This window comes from Meles meles, chromosome 12 (assembly GCF_922984935.1).
Source record: "Meles meles chromosome 12, mMelMel3.1 paternal haplotype, whole genome shotgun sequence".
Classification (NCBI taxonomy): domain Eukaryota; kingdom Metazoa; phylum Chordata; class Mammalia; order Carnivora; family Mustelidae; genus Meles; species Meles meles.
The window spans coordinates 3,048,228-3,066,574 of record NC_060077.1 but is presented as its reverse complement, the minus strand read 5'-3'; the positions used below and the strand labels follow the sequence as shown (position 1 = coordinate 3,066,574).

Below are 18,347 nucleotides of genomic sequence, written 5' to 3'. Positions count from 1 at the left end.
TTCTACCACCCAAGCTCTCCCCATCCCGACACATGGGCTCCAAACCAGATGCACAGCTCGCTCGACTGCCAATCGATGCTTCATTATAAATAACTCAGCCTTCCACCGCGGAAATGCACTGTTGGTCCTTAATGGGCTCGAGGTTGTATTTTATGGCAGAAAAGTCATCTTCCGTTTTTATTAAATAAAAGCCACTTGGACAATCCCCTTGAGCATCGTGGGCTCAAGGGACTCAGCATTCAAGTGTCACCGCACTTGGGTATCAACTTACTCCGCAGACTGGGAGGACAGTCCAGACATGCCCAGTGAGGGGTTCCCTGGGTCTTCCTGTGGCCCCGGAATGCAGAGAGGAGATGGTTATAGTGCGTCCCACCCCCGTAACTGGGGCAAAATGTGACTGGTGTTCAAGACCAGGGCTCTCAGGGTCACTACTGCTGCCCCCAAAATCACGGTCTGATGACCGTCACCGAGAGTAGCCTTGAGGACGAAATGACCATGTCCTCCTTCCCTGTGCCAGTTTGTGTAGGCCCCAGGGATGCGGAAGTGCCTTCCTTGGGTCCCTTCCCACAGGGCCTCACACCAGTCACAAGGCACAGGACAGATGTGTGCTGGGGCCGGAGCAAGGCCGAGACGCCCGAAGAAGCCTGGAGGGGGGCGTCCCCCAGCCTACGCATCTGTCCTATGCTTCTTGCAGCAGGTGGGATTATCTCCCTGCCCCCAGCATGCCTCCCTCCTTGGCTATTAGGTGGGGGGGGCATCTGAACCCAAGAGGAAGGCGAAGAGGAGTGGGGATCCAGCACTTTCCAAGCGTCTACAGACAGGCACTGGACACAGATAACGTCATGTCTGGCTCTCCAGCTGGGCTGGGAGCAGCTCCGGGTCAGAGGCTACGTCTTTTCATCGGCAAGCAGGGATGGGAGTGGGCAGGCTGAGGCGGCGCGGGGGACACTGACCTCCTCTGGGCATGTCTGTCCGTCCACCCCCTCAGCTGACTAGGAATCGAGTGAGTCAATGTCCCCAGTTGACTTGTGCTCTCCCCCTGAGCCCCTCAGCCCTCCCTGGGAGAGTAGTTCATCACACGCCTGCCCTCAGCCTGTCCTAACACACATCCCTCCCACCCTGAGCCTGTTTCTGCGCCAGCCCAGGCCGTAGCGCAGCGGGGTCAAGGACACAGACTCTGCGGCCCACCCAGGCTGCCAACTCCTAAATCCTGGGTCTACATGAGCCTCCTGTGACCACAGGCAAGTCAGTTAGCGTCTCTGCGCCTCAGTTGTCTTATCTGTAAAATGGGTGTGATCCCCACAGTCTCTAACTCATGGGGTGGCGGTGAGGCTTGAAAGTCACGTGTGAAGCTCTTAGAACAGGGCAAGCACTATGCTGTTCCGGTCCCAGGATTCTACTCTTCAGGCCCTCCTAAGAGGAACTTTGCCTGGGAAGGGAGGAGGGGCTGGAAAGGCCATAGGACCCTCACGTCCTGCCCGCTTACCTCCCCACTTCTGGGTTTAAGGGCGGATCAAGGGTGACACAGGCAAGGACTTTGTTTCCTAAGTTCTAATCTCCTGTCTCTCAACTAGGGGTAAGAGTGCCTCCCTCGTGTTGCTGGGAAGGTCAGGTGAAGCGGCAGGGAACCCTTGGCCTACGGTAAATGATAAAGAGCTATAAAGTTCTCGTTATTTGTGCTCCTTCAACTAACAATCAGGAAGCTCCTGGAAAAAGCGTGTGTGACTTCAGGAAGCTCCTGGAAAAAGCGTGTGTGACTACAGACGCGTCCTCTCTGTATACACACACAGCCAACAATGATCGGAACGCTCCGTCTATGCCCAACACTGCTCTGCCAGGCTCCGTGCAATGCTCCCCACAGCCCAGAAGGGGTTACTCTAACAGTAACAAACAGTTACTGTTTGTACAAACAAACAGTACAAAACAAACAAACAGTGCAAAAAAATGGAGGTTCAGAGAGGGGAACCGACTCGCCCAAGGCCACACAGCTGGGAAGTCGGACCTCCAAGGACCCCAGTGGGCAGTGTCTTGGGCTCCCCCTGCCTCCCTGAGGGATTAGCGGTCCCCAGTCCTGCCACTCACCCTGGGAGCTCTTTAAGCCTTCGCTTTGAACCCCGAGAGCTCAGACCTTCCTCACATTCCTGCTCCTCTCACGGAGCTGCCTTCCCTGAGCCACCGTGCTGGGTTTCCCTTTGCCTTTCCTTCACGGCACCTACACGTGTCTCTACGTGACAATCACGCCTGCAATGCCGTGTGTATCCTGGTCCGGGACCCACGCCCACCCACTGCCTCTCTCGGGCACCCTTTAGGAAGCCCCCTGTTCGGTGAGAAATGCCCAGGAGAATTCGGGGTAAAGAGCAGCAGTGCTTCCCCTGAGGAACTGGGCTGTTTCCTCATTCTTAGTAATTCAGGTGTTACAACATCGCATTTCCCTGTTTGATGTGGCCACAGGGAAGCTCACAGTCACATTTGCAGGTCAAAGGCAGCAACCGCGTTGGCCTTGCTGCTCCTCAGGCGTCTGCACTGGTTTTGGTTACTTCTTAGGTCTCTGTCTATGGATACTTTCGATTGGTTTTAGTTCCTGGTGATTAAGAATTGACTGGGCGGGGCGCCTGGGTGGCTCAGTCAGTTAAGCCTCTGCCTTCGACTCAGGTCATGATCTCAGGCTCCTGGGATCGAGCCCCGCATCAGGCTCTCTGCTCAGCGGGGAGCTTGCTTCCTCCTCTCTCTCTGCCTGTCTCTCTGCCTACTTGTGATCTCTGTCTGTCAAATAAATAAATAAATAAAAATAGAATTGACTGGGCACGTACAATAGCCCACACACTGTGTAAATACTTCCACTGCATTGGCTCGTGCGTCCCCAGGAAGCCCGGGGAGCGGAGCTGCTCTCACCCGCCCCCCCATGTACAGGTGAGGAAGCGAACTACCGTCACCCAGTAAAGTAGTGGCCCATTCACACCCAGGATGAGCGGACGTTGAGCCCTGCTTTTAGCCACTTGGCTTTCCAGATGGTGGAGCACCTCTTTCCATGTCTGTTCCCACACCTCCTCGTGCCCTAGAGCGTCTTACTCATTGCTCCCCTTTTTCTAGCCCATCAAGGAAGCCACTTCCCCAGTTCTTGGGACATCTGGTGGAGGTCCAGGGCACATCGTTCATCACAGCCCAGGCAGGCAGGTGAGCCTGTGGCCAGCCTGGCCCCTTTCCACCCTCAGCTCCCCAGAGAGCCCAGGGAGCAAACGGGCCGCTCTGGCTCGCTCCCAGATTCGGCCTGTGACCCTGACTTTACACCCATTTGGAACCGGGCCTGGAGCTGGGCAGTTCTGAGGCCTCTGGGACAGACTCCCCAGGCCACCAAGACAGTGTCCTGCCTCCATGCCCTCTCCTCCCTGGCATCCCCTCCTGGAGACCTACGGGAAATGTACAAAGGAAAGGATGGCTTTCTTTCCCTTTATGGCCTCAGCTTGCCCTCCCAGCAGCCCCGAGAAGCAGCAGAGCAAGCGTTCTTATCAGGTCCTGCAACAGAGACCCCTGAGAGAAGCAACTTGTTCAGGTGCGGTTTTGCACCCCGCCCCCCGCAGCCTCCAGAACCGTGAACAAGAAGGTTTGAGGTTTCAGCCCCGTAGTCTGGCATTCTGCTACAGCAGCTCGGACAGGGGCCGAGTCCTCTCAGGGGCTCCACCGCGATCCCAGTGCAGTGGGGGCAGATCCGAGGACCAACCCCCAGGCTGCTGCAAGCCTTGAGTAAGGTGGGGGTGTGTTTTGGGATGCTTGGCTGCTGCCTGGGGCACAAAAGCTCACCCCTGTAACTAACGGATCATTTCCTATGTGCTGGACCGCGGACCACACACTTCACGCACGCATTACTCACCCCTCACGACTGCCCTCCGGTGCCGGGACACGAGCGTACCCATTTACAGACGGGGACGCGGAGGCACAGGGAGGCAAAGTAAGGTCTGTGAAGCACTGTACACACACGGGTAGAGCCTAAGGCCACTGATGTCAGTGTTTGTGGGGTGGGGGTGGGGCCATCCAGAATCAGCATCTGTTAGAGTTTCCTACTGGTACCCACTTCTGACCCCATTGGTCCCTGCAGCTCCCAGGCCTCTCCCTGGGATGCTGACCACGTTCTACCCACTGCCCCCCAGCACCTCCAAAAGGCCTGCCGGACAACAGATGCTCATTCTTCACCAGTCCCCAGCTCAGAGCCTGGCACAAAACACGCGCTTAAGGGGCACGTGTGACGTCATCATTGACCGGACACTTCTGTGTGGCAGGTGCCAAGCCCATTAGAAATGTGGTCACTGGTAACAGTCCTGCAAGGGGGGAGGTGTCCTTCTCCCCCGAGGCTTTGGAAACCTGGAGCGTCATGCCTCCTGGGGCAGTCACCTTGGGCGGCTGTAACGAAGGACCACAGCATGGGCAGTTCAAAAAACACAGACATTGATTTTCTTACAGTTCTGGGGGCTCTAGGTCCAGGATCAAGGCGTTGGCAGGATTGGTTTCTCCAAGGGTCCCTCTCCCTGGTTCATACACAGCCACCTCCTCCCTGCACCCTACATGGTCTTCGCTCTGTGTGGGTCTGTGTCCTGATCTCGTCTTATAAGGCCCCCAGTCAGGAGGGATTATGGCTCACCCTCGTGAGCTCATTTTACCCTAACCACCTCTTCCGATGCCCTGTCTCCAGACAGAGTCACATTCTGAGGTATTGGGGGTTTGGATGTCAAGATAGGAATTTGGTGGTGGTGGGGGATACAACTCAATTTATAACACCTATGTGTTGTCATTAGTGTTACAACCTAGCATTGCTATTTGTGGTTCCTCCAGACGGCTCACTCTGTGCATGGGCAGGGTCTTATCCCCAGCTCTATGCCCCACGGCCTCACCCATGCTGGGGCTGAGGCCCCTGCCTACAGTGGGTTACACACACACACCCATACACACACACACCCCCACACACAGAGGCCCTGCCTCCAGGGCTGCCTGCCCCCAAGAGATTTATTATCTCCAAACCCATCAAGAGATTGCCATCTACAAGGTACAAAAACTCCTTCCTTCAAATCTAAAAAGGGAACAATTCCAACAGAACAATGGTCAAGTGATATGAACAGGTAATTTACCAGAAGGAAACCTCCAAATGTCGGCCTATGACAAATTCACGCTCAAAGACATCCAAATGAGAACACAGCCAGATAACACTTAGTGCCTACCGGCCCGTGATACAAATGCAAAGCTGGCAAGTTTACCCCTCAGGCTGGCAGGGTAGGGGCACGGGTTCTCATGCCACACCATGGGTACCCAAGAACCCCTGTGCACCTTCCAGCCCCAGGAGGCACCAAGCACTGGGGGCGCTCACAGGTAGTGTTTGGGGGCTGGAAGGGGCATGCCTTAGCTTCAGCTCTCCAGAAGCAAACCTCCAATGACGACCCCTGCAAAAGTGATTTATCAAGGAAATGTTCCAGGGAAAATCAGTAAGGGAGTGGAGAAATAGGATCAGGAAGGCGAGGAGGCTGGACAAGGGTGCAGAAGGTGCCCTTGGCTCTTGCTTGTGCTCCGGGAACAATGGAGGTCACGGTCCAGGAGGCTGAGTATTTGTATCCCTCTGCCCTGCCTGTGTGCATTTCCAGGCACTCCCAGCCCCTGAGGTCAATCCTCCCAACAAAGAGCGAAGGTGCTGGCTGTCCAGGCAAGAAACCATGGGGAGATCACATGCACGAAATCCATCAAGTTTCCAGGGTGCTGGGAGTGGTGGGCAGCACACAGGTGGTGGAAGCTGGAGGCCCCTGAATGTCCACTGTGGGAGACGGGACCGCGGAATGCTACGCAGCTGGTGGAAGCAACAGATTATCCAGTGTGTACACAGCAGTGGCATTCAGAGCATCTTAAAACCACCTAACCATAACAGCACTTAAGTGCATTGAAAACACACAGGCAAATGCGGCAAAGCACACAAAACAGTAACGAACATTCTGCAAGAACACTACCAAATAAAAAGATACACGCTGAACGGATTACAATGGCCCTGTGGGAGCAGCGGCGGGAGGGAGAAGGATAGAAAATGAGGCTAAGAGGAAATGAGCACCATGAAGGAAGAGAGGTCAAGTGCGGGGGCTTCCGGAGGCCGGTGACGTGAACGAGATGGATGCAGGTCTCCTGAGGTCCAGAAAAGCCCAGAGCAAACAGTCAGCCCAAATCCTTGGCTGGCGTTCATGCTTGGGCAGTGCCCAGCCCACGCCTGCATCCCTGAATCCCCGATGAAGCCATGCTCGGCCAGCCAAGGGCCAGGCAGGCAGCCTTGGTCCTGCCAGGGCCCTTGGGTCCCCCCCAACCCCGGAGCCTCCTCTAAGACTGGGAATGAACTTGGATGAGCCACTGGAATCCCTGGTCCAGTTTAAGCTGGCTCCACGGCACCCAAGGCCTCATACTCCCTTGGCAATCCCAGCCCCTGGCCACACAGATGGGGGCTCAAGTCCACATCTGGTTCCTCCTGCCGCAGAGAGAAAAAACCTCAGGAGGATGTTATTGGCTTCATATTTATTAAAGAAACATGCGTGTAGCCCTCACTACATTCTAGTCACTCTTCTAGGCACTATTACAAAGAAGAAACCAAGGCCCAGAGAGGGTGAGAAATGTGCCCAAGGTCACAGAGGTAACTCAGTAGGTCAAATGAGGCATTGTGTGTGGCTCCAGGCAGGTAGGCGTCATGCTGGCCTTCAAACAGCCTGCCACACTGCCAAACCCACTCTCTGTCCTCATTGAACACCTGGCCTCCCTAGAACATTCTGGAATTCTCTGGTCTTTGCGCCAGTGGAACTTCCCAAGAGCCCCCACAAGGTCAGTCTGGCAGGGTGCACAGTGTGCATTTTATAGACAGGGCAAGATAGGGTTCCAGGTTCCCCCACGATTTTTCTGCCGGGCCACCCTACCTCTAGTGAATGGCCCAAACAGGAATGTATCATCATCCCAGGTACGGCAGGAAAAGTCTTTTTTTTTTTTTTTTAAGATTTTATTTATTTCTTTGACACAGAGAAAGAAAGAGATCACAAGTAGGCAGACAGAGAGGGGGAAACAGGCTCCCCGCTGAGCAGGGAGCCTAATGTGGGACTCCATCCCAGAACCCTGAGACCAGGACCTGAGCCGAAAGCAGGGGCTTAACCCACTGAGCCACCCAGGCACCCCACAGCAGGAAACGTCATTTGGAGATGGGGGCGCATTCGTGCATCCATTCTGCGAGCATGCATGGAGGCTGTGTCCTCCGTCCCCCGGCTCCCGCCCCCGACTCCCACCCCCGGCCCGGGCCTGGAGGCTGGGCTGCACCACCTGGGCCTTTCCCCACCAGACCTCCCCCTCACACCGCAAGGGTGGCTGTCACCAAGTCTGCTTTCTCAGGGGGACAGCTGAGGCCAGAGCGGGTGGGGGTGGTCTTGCTTGCCCAAAGACACACATCTGGTGAGCGGCAGTGTGGGGATTTGAATTGGGTTGGTCTGAGTCCAAGGCCCCACCTTCTCCAGCTGCTGCCCGCTGGCCTGTGTCCCCAAGGACTCAGGGGACAGCAGGGCTGAGAGGCATCTGGGCAGCAGCTGTGTGCATTCTGCTTCCCCTCTGTGTCTTTGCTCATGCCCCTGCTAAACAGGCGCCCCAAGTCTGCAAAGGACTCACCACTCCCTGCCTGTCTGTGTCTGTCTGTCAGGTCTCTCCCTGCTTGCTTGTCCTTCAGCCTCTCTCTCTCTCCTTATCTGTGCATGTGGGCTCTGGGTCTCACTCTCTCCTCTCTACAGTCTCCCTGTCTTCTGTGTCCCGGCTCCTCCCACCACCCGCCCCGACCCAACCTCCCCTCTGCGAGGCTCAGCAGTGGCCCCTCACCTGCCCTCACTCACCTCTGTGCCGACCTGGCCCCTGCTGCCAGAGGCCCTTCACTCTCCCAACCCGCTGCCTCTCCAGCCACAGCACGCCTGCCACTAAACTCCTGGCCACGGGCCCAGGGTAGGGGCCTTATCAGGGCCCGTGGGTGTGGGAGCCCATCAGGGAAACTGGAAGCGCTTGCCTCGGTGTCTGGCCTGGCTGTCCTCCTCCTCGGCCCCCTCCCCCACGGCCCACCCTGGCGGGCAGAGGGCCAGCCCCATGCCTCTTTTCCAGTTACATCCAACCTCGGGAAGGGGACGCCTCTCCCTCAGAGGGCACCCCGTTTCGGGGCTGGGGAAACTGGGGTCCTGACCGAGCAAGTGATCCTCCCTAAGCCACAGAGAAGAGGGGCTCAGTCCGTCCCGTGTGTAGTGTGTCCCCCAGAGCCTAGAACTCTGTCTGGCCCATCACACGCCCTCATGCCTCACCCCTCTGGAGCCTCCCTGCAGAGACCTACAAATAGAGGCTCACTCAGAGAGGGGAGGTGGCCAAGCCGGGCTCCCGTGGTCTTTAAGCCTCCGCCTAGGACTTGAACCAAGGATGCTCTGACCCCCAAATCTTTGCTATTTCTACTTGCTCAAGATCACAGCCTTGGGCCCGCAGCTAAAGTGTCAGGAGGCCTTCCACATAGGGCTCCTCCTCCACAGAAGTCCCTCCCCACCGGCATCCTCACCTCCCCCTCCCCCCCATTCCCCCCACGCCCCCGCCCGGTCAGACAGCTTCTGTAGGTTCTGATGTCAGTCTGCTGCAGGGTCTCCTGGCTGCCACCACCTACCAGTTCCCCACCCTTCAGGGCAGAAAGAAGGGCCCCCACCCCCCCAACAGATTGCTCTCGGGGAGACACTTTAGGGGTTACAAAGCCTGGATCCCCAGCTCAGAGGGACTCAGGAGCCTCAAAACCACACTGCACCGCAGATACTCCCGCCGCAGGCTGGCGGCCAGCCCCGAGACAGAATTAGCTCTGTGTCGGAGCGAATTTCCTCCCCGGTCCCACGCCCACACTTAGGAGCTCACGCTGAGTCACTGCAGTGAACTAGAAAGTGCTGGCTGCCTAACAGTCTGTCCCATTTTCTTTTGGCTTGGGTGGGCCCATGTTTGAGCTGAGGACCCCGTAGGAGGGCCAAAGCACAGAGCTTACAGGCTGGGACCCGGACAACCCCCTTGCACAACGACCAGAGGCCCAGGAAACCTCCAATGGTGATGAGTGCCCAGAAGCAGGAGACCCCCAAAATACCCTCTCTGCTGCCCGGTATCCCTGCCCACTGGAATGCCACTCCTTCCTCCCCAGCATGCTCTGTCTGTCTCCATCTAGTCCCCCCTGCTCTGTGTCCTAGGGTCCTCCTTGACATCACAAGGCTCTTTGCCCCCAGACCTCTAGTTGAGCTAGATCCACGAGAGACCCAGCTGGGGGGAAGAGGGTAGGAAGAGAGAGGGGGCGGTCAGGCTCCCTCCCAGTTTGAGCTGGTCATTTGTTTCCTGCTACGACCTGAACCAGACTCTCCCTGCCCGCCTCCCACGTCTGTCAGATCCGACCCATTTTGTTCCCACACAGCTCCCGGATCTGCCCATGACTTCTGCCCAGCAGACGCTGGCCTGGCTGACGATGAAGTGTGGCCACTGCCTAACCAGCCTCTTGTTTCCACTGTGATTTCGTTTTTCAACTGGCAGCCGGAGAGGTTGCAACTCTCTGCTTCAAAGCCCTCCTTGAGAGCAGCACCAACTCCTTCCCAAAGTCCCCCAGGCCCCTGCCTATCCTGGGACTGAGCCTGGGCTGGACCCTGGCCCCAGAGGAGAGCCTGACTTGGCATCAGGTTCCAGGGCCCAGGGAGAGCACAGACACTTCCTTGCAAACCTGGCCCCACCTTGTAGGGGAGAGCCAACAGCCGGGCTTGGCTGCATAAGGCCGCTAGCAACAGTGTTTGGGGGGGACACCTCTCCTTCCACGCTCGGCGGCAACTCTGGTCCCATTAGTGGGTCTGATGCACAAACACCGCGTGTCCTCCCAAGCACTCAGCTTGTGCCCAAAGGCCCCGGACAGATAGCCTGTGCCTCTTCCCAGAAACACTGCCCCAGCCCCGGAGGTGGCCTGTAAACAGATTCCTCCCTGCTTAGGTCCCCTGAGACTAGGAGGCCCAGCACCCGACCCGCCTAATCCCCTGAAATCAGCCTTGAGTCCTCATACAAGCAATCCCCAAGCGGTGTACACAGTTTATCCGGAAGGCGGCAGGCCCTGGGGGCGTAGGCGTGAGCGGCTCAGGATGTGGTCTGCGAGGGCTGCCGATGTGGTCGCCGTCCCCCCAGGCCAGGCGCCGGCCCACCGCATATGCCCAGGGTCCTGCTCACAGCGTGGGCTTGGAGCCTCGACTCCCAGGGGCTCTTGGGTGCTCCCCAGAAATCCTCATCATAGCTCCTGCCCCGGGTCCAGGCCAGCACAGCCCCTTCAGCTCCGAGGGCCAGGCTGGATCATAGTGCCTCCAAGTGTGGCTTCTCCCCTGCCTCCTTGAGAGCCCTGGGAGCTGGCGGCCAAAGGAGCCTTCTCCAGCAGCAGGGCCCCAACCTACCATGGGAGACAAGAGCAAGGGAGCTGAGCTCCGGGCTCCTGCTTCTGGAGCCCTTGTTTTCAACCTCCGGGCTCTGGTCCCTCCCTCCTTCTTTGTAGCTCCTGAAACTCCGAGCCCCAGGCTGGGCGTCTGAGACCAGGCAGACCATCCCTGTAGGAGCCCTGGAGCCCCGAGTGTCAGGGTTCAATAGTGTTAATAATCATCATCCAAGTAGTGATATTTTACTGAGCACCTACGACGAGCGCCAGGATGCTGAGCAGCCCCTCACGCACCCCTCACACAAGCCCCGTGGGGTGGTGCGCATTATTATGACCCTTTTAGGGTTGAAACAGAGGCCTAACGAGCTTGAGTCTTACCCAGGGTCACAGGGCTACTGAGAGGCAAAGGTCTTTCTACTTCTACTGGTTTTGCTTGGCACATGTCCTTAGATAAACCCGGACACTCTGGGGGCCTTGGTTTCCCCATCTGTACAACAAGGAGGTTGGAGTAGATGGTGTCAAAGTCTCCCTTCCAGGGTTAAAAAATGCCGTAGTCGAATGGGGCATGGGTCTGTCTTGTGCCGGTAAAAAGACAGTGTGGCTCAGCTCCATGCTGTGTGACCCCGAGCAAGCAAATCACTTTCCCCCTCTGAGGGGCCATGCGTGGTTGGGTTGCTTATAAAACGGCGATATTAAAACCTTCCTTTCAGGGGTTGCCTGGGTGGGGCAATCGGTTAAGCGTCTGACTTCTCGCTTCGGTTCAGGCCCTGATCTCAGGGTTGTGGGATTGAACCCCGTGTCTGGCTCTGCTCAGCATGGAGTCTGCTTAAGACTCGCTCTCTCCCTGTCCCTCTGCCCCTCCCTACCATGTTCTTTCTCTCTCTCTCTCAAATAAATAAATAAATCTTAAAAAAAAAAAAAAAGTAAAACCTTCCTTTCTGAAAATCAGGGAGTCTGAGTAAAATGATCTCTTGGGACCCCTTGCAGTTCTAAGATTTCTGGCCCAGGGATTGAAGGTTGATTAGAAGCCTCCCCTTCCCCACCCCGTGAGGAAGTCTGGGGTCCTTCTTGACTGTGACAAGGTGGTCTCAGGCTAGTTCCCCCATTCCAAGCTACCTACCAGGTTCAAAGGCCCTTCCTAGTTAAGCAACTAGGTACAAATTGTCTCTTTTCCAAGGTTCGGTGTTCCCGTCTGTAAAATGGGGCTGATGGTACAACCTCCCTCCTAGAGTTCTCGTGAGCGGGTCATTAAGCAATGACGTGGGTGGACACAGTGCCCACCCCCTCACCCAGCAGGTGCTCAGCAAACATTCGTGGAGAAAGTTCAGACGGTGCTTATCTGGGAGAACCAGCAGCATCCCTGTGTCTGGGTGAAGAGAAAGCTGGGCTGAATCCAGCCAGCAGATCCTGAACCGAAGCAAAGAGCCACACTTCTAGAAACCAACGGAACTTGAAGACCAGCCTGGAATGTGCCTGGGGGCAGAGGAGGGACGGGAGCCAGGCCGCAGGCAGCGGTTCCTCTGAACCTCCTCCTCCGGGATCAGACAGCTGCCCCGGCCACTGCCATCGCCGCCCTCAGCTCAGTCTCCTCTCCCATCCTGCGTCCCCACATCCTCCATGAGAGCCTCTGCAAAGTGGTTTTGAACTTGTGAAATCCCTCCGCTGAATCCAAGCTGTTGTCCTGCCTCGGTCCACACAGAGCCGCACAGTGTCACCCAGAGCCAGCCCCAGGCTGGGAGGTCTTGGATCCGTTCCCCACATCTCTAACCCCCCATTTCTGCTTCTGGGGCGTGGAGATCACCCAGTGGGCTGTGAAGATGAAGGAGAAGGCCCGACGGGATGCACCTAGCAACACAGCCAGCCTCTCGCGGGGTCTCACGTGATGCTGAGTTCCCCTTATTCCCATTTGACAGACGGGAAAACTGAAATTCAAACAAGTTTCATGATCTTTCCCCATGTTACCCTGACAAGTGACAATGGGTAGAATCTGGCTTCTCTTGTGGTCTTTCCTGGACGCCGGTTCCAACCCACTTAGAGCTAGGATTGGATCCCAGCAACGGCCCTTGCAGGCTGTGTGACCTGGTACGAGTTGCTTCACCTCCCTGAGCCTCATCCCTGGCATCTGCCTCCAGGAGCTGTGAGCGTTCAGTGAAACGAGGCTGGCGAAGCCGCGGGCAGAGTGCCTGTCACAATCACAAGGACTTACAAACGCCACCGGCAAGGTAAAGCCTGGGAACTGCATTCCCACTGCTACCTTGGCAGACCCGCTATTTGAGGGTCCAAGGGGAAGTTGGCAGGACGCGTGCCTTCTCTGGAAGCCCTGCGAACAGGGTCAAACGTCGGGGAGTGCTGGCTACGCTTGGGTCACCAACAGGCTGCAGCGTCGGAACCTGGGCCCCTTTCCAGCCTTTTCCTCATGTCCTGTTTGCTTGTCCCCTGAGCCATGCTGAGGCTCCCAGCACATCTGGTGGAGGACAGCCCTGCCGGGCCCCTCCCTGGCTGCCCAACAGCCCTGTTCACTCCAGGCCACCTTGTTTCGGAGACTTCCTGCCTCCGGCCTGAACGTTCTCCTCCGTGGCCCTGTCACAGGAGGAAGTGTGCTCAGCATGGGCCTGGGGTTCCAGGAGTGCGGTTTGGCACCTTGGCCTGGGAGAGGTCAGAAAACAGAGGCCTTTTTGGAGGGTGAGGGAGGGTGAGAGAGGCTGGGTTGAGGCCTCTCCCAGACAGGCTGACTCAAACCCTCCGGGAGGCTGAGAAAGTTCCGGCAAGATGGCCTTGACATTGGGCTAACGGAAAGCTCTGAAGGCCCGAGATTCTTCCCTCCAGTTCTCAGATCCTCCTGTTTCCTTTGCTCTAACCTTCCAAGAAATATTTATTAAACATCTATTAGGCCCCAAGCCTGGATCTGGGAACTGAGGGGGCTGGCATTCTCCGGGGGGGTGGGAGGATGGGAACAAACAGATAAACAAAGGCACGATGAAGGAGGCCATCACCCCTGGAGCCAGAGAGCCTGGGTTTGAATCCCTGCTCTGCCACTCATCAGCTGTGTGACCTCGGGCAAGTCGCCATACCTCTCTGTGCTTCAGCTCCCTCATCTGAAAAATAGCAGGGACGCAGCTCCTCCCTCACAGGGTTGTTCTAAGGATTAAATGAGTTTACATTGTCAGTGTTTTAGAAGCAGGCCTGGCTCACTGGAAATACTATGTAAATGATGGGAAAATAAAATGATTACAGTGGCAGGTGGTGGGATGTGCTACAGAAAAAATATACAAGGGAATGGGTGGTTCAGCCGTTAAGCCTCTGCCTTCGGCTCAGGTCATGATCCCAGAGTTCTGGGATCAAGTCCCACATCGGGCTCCCTGCTCAGCAGGGAGCCTGCTTCTCCCTCTCTTGCCTCCCCTGCATGTGTTCCCTCTCCTGCTCTCTCTCTGTCAAATAAATAAATAAAATCTTATAAAAAGAAAAAAAGAGGAACGGGGCATAGAGATGGGGGAGAGGGTATTATTTTAGGTTGAGTGCTCAGAGAAGTCCTCTCTGAGAAGGTGACCTTTAAGCAGAAACTTGAATATAAGAAGAGGGAGACATGTGACTACCTGACTGAAGGCAGTACAAATAGTAAGTGCAAAGGCCCTGTGGCAGGAGCAGGTTTGACAGGTTCAGGAAACGGCACAGATCTGTGCATTCAAACATTGATTCGAAAGGCTGCTAGTGAACACCTTCTAAGTGCCACACTCCTTGCTAGCTGTGGGTGTGAGATGGCCCAGTCTCTGCCCTTATGTAGGAGAGGTGGGCACAGGGCAGGGTCGATACTCCTCAGAGCATCTAAAGTCCAGACTTCCAGTGAACTGGCCATATTGGGCTGCATCACAAACAGGATGGGGTTCTCTGCCATCCCCACCCCTCCCTAATACCTTCTTGACTCTGTGGCTCTAAGCCAGTGGCAGTTCACCACAGAGCTTGCCCTGGGTCCTGCTGCTATAGAGATCAGAGAGATCTGGTGAGAACAATGGGCCAAGTCATTCTCACTTTGAGCTGTAATGGGAGGGTGCAGATCTCTTTGCAGAAGTGACAACATAGTCCCCACATTACTCATCGTGTCCCCTTCCTTTTGGCCCTGGCTCTGTACCAAGCGAAGGCAAGTCGGTCGGGGAAATCAGAGGAAGCTTCTTGGTGGAGATGACATTTGGGCTGAGCCCTGGAGGGGGCAAAGCCTTTGCTAAGTGGAGCCATGGAAGGAGGGGGCCATCTGTGCAGACAGAACTGTGTGCAAAGGCACAGAGGCGTGATCAAGTGTGGCAAGAGTGTGTGTGGAGTGGGATGGCAGGAGGCAGGGCTGAAAGAAGAAGACCCCTGCAACGCACCAACTTTTCCCTGGGGGCAATAGGGAGCCATGGATGGTTTTTGAGCAGAGGGGGTCCATTTTTCTCAAATGACCCCAGTTCTAAGTCATACAGCTGATATGGGAGCTGTGCTGGAGGAGGGGAGGCTGGAGGCAGGAGACGAGCAAGGGGCCCTGGGAGCTGGGGAAGGATCCTTCTGCTAACTCCAGTTCCAGTCAGAAGTAGCAGTCTTTGGAGGCTCTAGGAATTGGGGTCCCCTCAGAGAGCGAAGGAATCTGGTAATCTCCCTATTTCCTTTTCCTCAGCCCACGTGGGCAGTTTTGCCTCAAGAGTTGTTTCCATGGCAACTGCCAATGCTCTAAGAAAGGTCTTAGATGGGCAGACAAGTGGGGACCAGAGATACCCAGATGAGGCTTCATGGGAGAAGCCAGGTCACAGAGAGGGGCCCACACTGGCCAGTCCTGGGGACTGAGACTCATCTGCTCCCAGAGCCCCTGAAGCCATGGATGCAATCTGGTCACCCTGATAATGCTGATTCCTCATCTCTCAGTCTCACGGACCTGGGACCTTTCAGCATGGGGGGCGGTGGGTAAAGGCAAGGGGCAGCTAGAACCAGCAACTCACCAAATACGCACGTCTAAGACAGGGGTGTGAGGCAGGTGAGTGTGGAGACCTCCAGGAGGTGAGTATGGATGCAGCCGAAGGAGCAGCGTCTGGGTCTGATTTTTGGATTCCAGAAAGGTATCCTCCCCCACCCCAAACTGACATCTGGTAAACCCCGCTGCTATGCCTTGAATTCCACGGTAAGATTCGTACTTTCTATTCCCTTCCCCCAATTAATTGCCATAAAAGTAGCAATGATAACGAGTGGCGTGAACTCTGTCCCCCCGCCAAATTCACATGTTGGAGCCTCATTCCTAATGTGAGGGTATGAAAACGTGGGGCCTTTGGGAAGGGATGAGGTCTTGAGGGTGGAGCCCCATGAATGGGATGAGTGTTTCCATAAGAGACCCCACAGAGAGAGCCCCAGCTCCACGGTCTGCGAGGAGACAGCCATCGATGAAGCAGGCGGCAGGCCCTTACCAGCCACCACATCTTCCAGCACCCTGACCGTGGACTTCCCAGCCTCCAGAACAGTGAGAAATCAATTCCTGTGGTTTATAAGCCACCTAGTTTATATTTTCGTTATAGCCACCAAGACAGACTAAACCAACGACTAACATTCACTGGAAGTTTGCAATGCACCAGACATTGTTCTAAATACTTCAACACACGAGCTCGTGCAATCTAGACAGTAATGGCACAGAGGGTATTACTGCTCCCATTTCAAGATGAAGACGCTGAGGCACAGAGAGGTCAAGCAATCTGCCTGAGGCCACACAGGAAGGGGCAGAACCAGAATTGAGATGTAGGCATGCACTCTATTCCTCCTTGCTCACCGCTCTGGAGCCCGTGCTTGCTTCTGGTGTCGTGAAGCACGCAGAGCTTAGCAGTGTGCGGCACAGGGCAGGGGGCCAACAACGTCTGCTCCCTTCCTCCTTCCTGGTGTATGATCCCAGAAAGGAATCAAATATAAATCACTCCCCTAACAGAAGAAATGCTGCCTTTCTCTCTAGAAGTACCCCTTCCTGGTAACATTCAGCAAAACTTAGCTTAGCAAACCCTAAGCTTTTGATGAAGAGCCCCTGGAATCCAGAGACAGCTTCTAGACTTCCACTTGCTCCCAGGGTGCCTGTTCCTAGGTCCCTCTGGGGAGTGACCCAATCATCTCTTTTTGTGGAAAGCCGCCCCTCCCTCTGCCTCGTCAGGCCGAGGGGCTTGGAAGGAGATAACCCCGCCCCCTGCTCCAAGCCTGGCCAATGAGAATACCCCATCCCCCTGGCCACCAATGACCCCTTCAGAAATTGGGCACAGGGGCCTGAAGTGGGCCAGTGAGAGCCTTCCCTGAGACGCCCGTCACCCCTTGGGCAAATTCCACCAGAAAACAAGACCAATATGGAAGGAAGCAGACCTCAAAAATGGAGTGAGACCAAACATGCCTGAAACACTTGCTGGACAAATGAGTTCCCCACAACCGATGAATTTCCTTTCCTGCTTTAGCCACTTTGAGTTGGGGTCCTGTCCCCTGCCACCAAGAGAACCCTGCCTCACACACAGCTGTTCCAGCTCTGATATCTCAACGTTGAGGAGGGAACTCACTGCTACAGTGCCGGGACCATCCGAAATGGCAGCAGCTTGAGACAAAGAGAGACCTAGAGCCTCACAGAGTTGCTTGTCTGACCCTACAGTGTCCCACTGCTGAAGGAAGGGACTCTCCTTCACGTGCAATCAACTCTCCAGGGAAATCAGGAATGCCAAGGGAAGCCCCTAATCAGAAGGCTTCCCTTCCCTTCACCAGCAAGTATGACCAGGCCTTGAGCTGGGAGTCTGACGCGCAGATGAATTAGACAACGTCCCTCCCCAACCCCCCCTCACCCCCCCCATCCCCGCCCACCCCTGCGGGGAGCTGGGAAAAGCAGTCATGCAAATAGATGCCCAAGTCAGAGCTGACATTTACCCAGGGCAGAGGCTCTGGCCTCTGTGGCCTGTTCTGGCCACTGCGGCACCCCAGCCCCTTAAGTCATAAGTGACACACGGTGGGCTCTTCATTTAAAAAATGTGTTAAATAAATTTGAAAGCTTCTTATTTGTGTGGCATTTACATGTTACTAGCTCAGTCTCTATGTCAGTCTCGGGAGGTTAGAACTATTATTTTTTATTAGCTCCATTTACAGATGAAGGAGAAATTCAGCGAAGTTAAGTAGCTTGTCTGAGGCTGCACAGCGAGGAAACTGCAGAAGTGGGATTAGAATGGGGACTTACAGGGTTGTGGCAGACATCTGTAGGGGACATGGCAGGAGCAGGGAAGAGGGAGGGAGTGGTTCCAGCTGAGGGTTTGCATCCTAGAGGGGGTTGAGGGGACAGCAGGAGCCACAGCAGGGAGGTGGGAGCCAGGGAGAGGTAGGAGTTCCATTTGTGGGGAGCGCTGTGCGCTTACAAAGCTCCAGGGAGGAGAGGCTGAGGCGGGGAAAAGCAGCACAGGGCAGGAGCCCAGGTGCAGAAAAGCCACAAAGAGAGGAAGAGAGGGCCCCTGAATGTGAACACTGGTATCTGTTCCCCTTGGTCAGCCTGGGTAATGTCAGCAACCTCGGGTCACTGAGCCAGCACAGGGCTGCAGGGCCCAGCGTCAAGGAGGGCTCCCCAGGCTGGCGAGTGAAGGACCCCAGGGCCCAAGTCCTTCCAATCCCATGTGCTCCCTTGTGCACTAGGAGCTCAGTGCCTCCTAGCACAGTGTTCAAGACCTCTGGGGCCCTTACCTGGGCAGATTCCTCGGCCTGGGGAGGCCCTGTCTCGTTCCCTCTGCTCCTGCCAGTCCTGCTGGGCCCTCTGTTAGGAAACCAGGCAGAGCAGCCAGCAGTGATAGCGAGAAGAAAGCAAACGCTCCTGCTGGGGCAGCCCGGCGTCTGGCTGGGCCTGGCCTTCCTTATCTCCCAGTCTCCAGACAAGGCCCCCAGAGATGGGGGCATTACC

At 55.9% G+C, this 18,347-nt stretch overlaps 1 protein-coding gene across 7 annotated transcripts in view; it reads right to left on the bottom strand.

Moving 5' to 3' along the window:
- Nucleotides 1-18,347, bottom strand: part of CMKLR1 (chemerin chemokine-like receptor 1) — a 50,348-nt gene that overhangs the window by 5,086 nt on the left and 26,915 nt on the right. Inside the window, exon 1 of one of the 7 annotated variants that reach the window (XM_046026040.1) lies at nucleotides 18,134-18,201. The exons of the other annotated variants lie outside the window; for them this stretch is intronic. The gene's annotated coding sequence lies outside the window, so the exon portion shown is untranslated. Of the gene's footprint in view, nucleotides 1-18,133; nucleotides 18,202-18,347 lie in introns of those variants that run through there. 7 annotated transcript variants of the gene reach the window in all.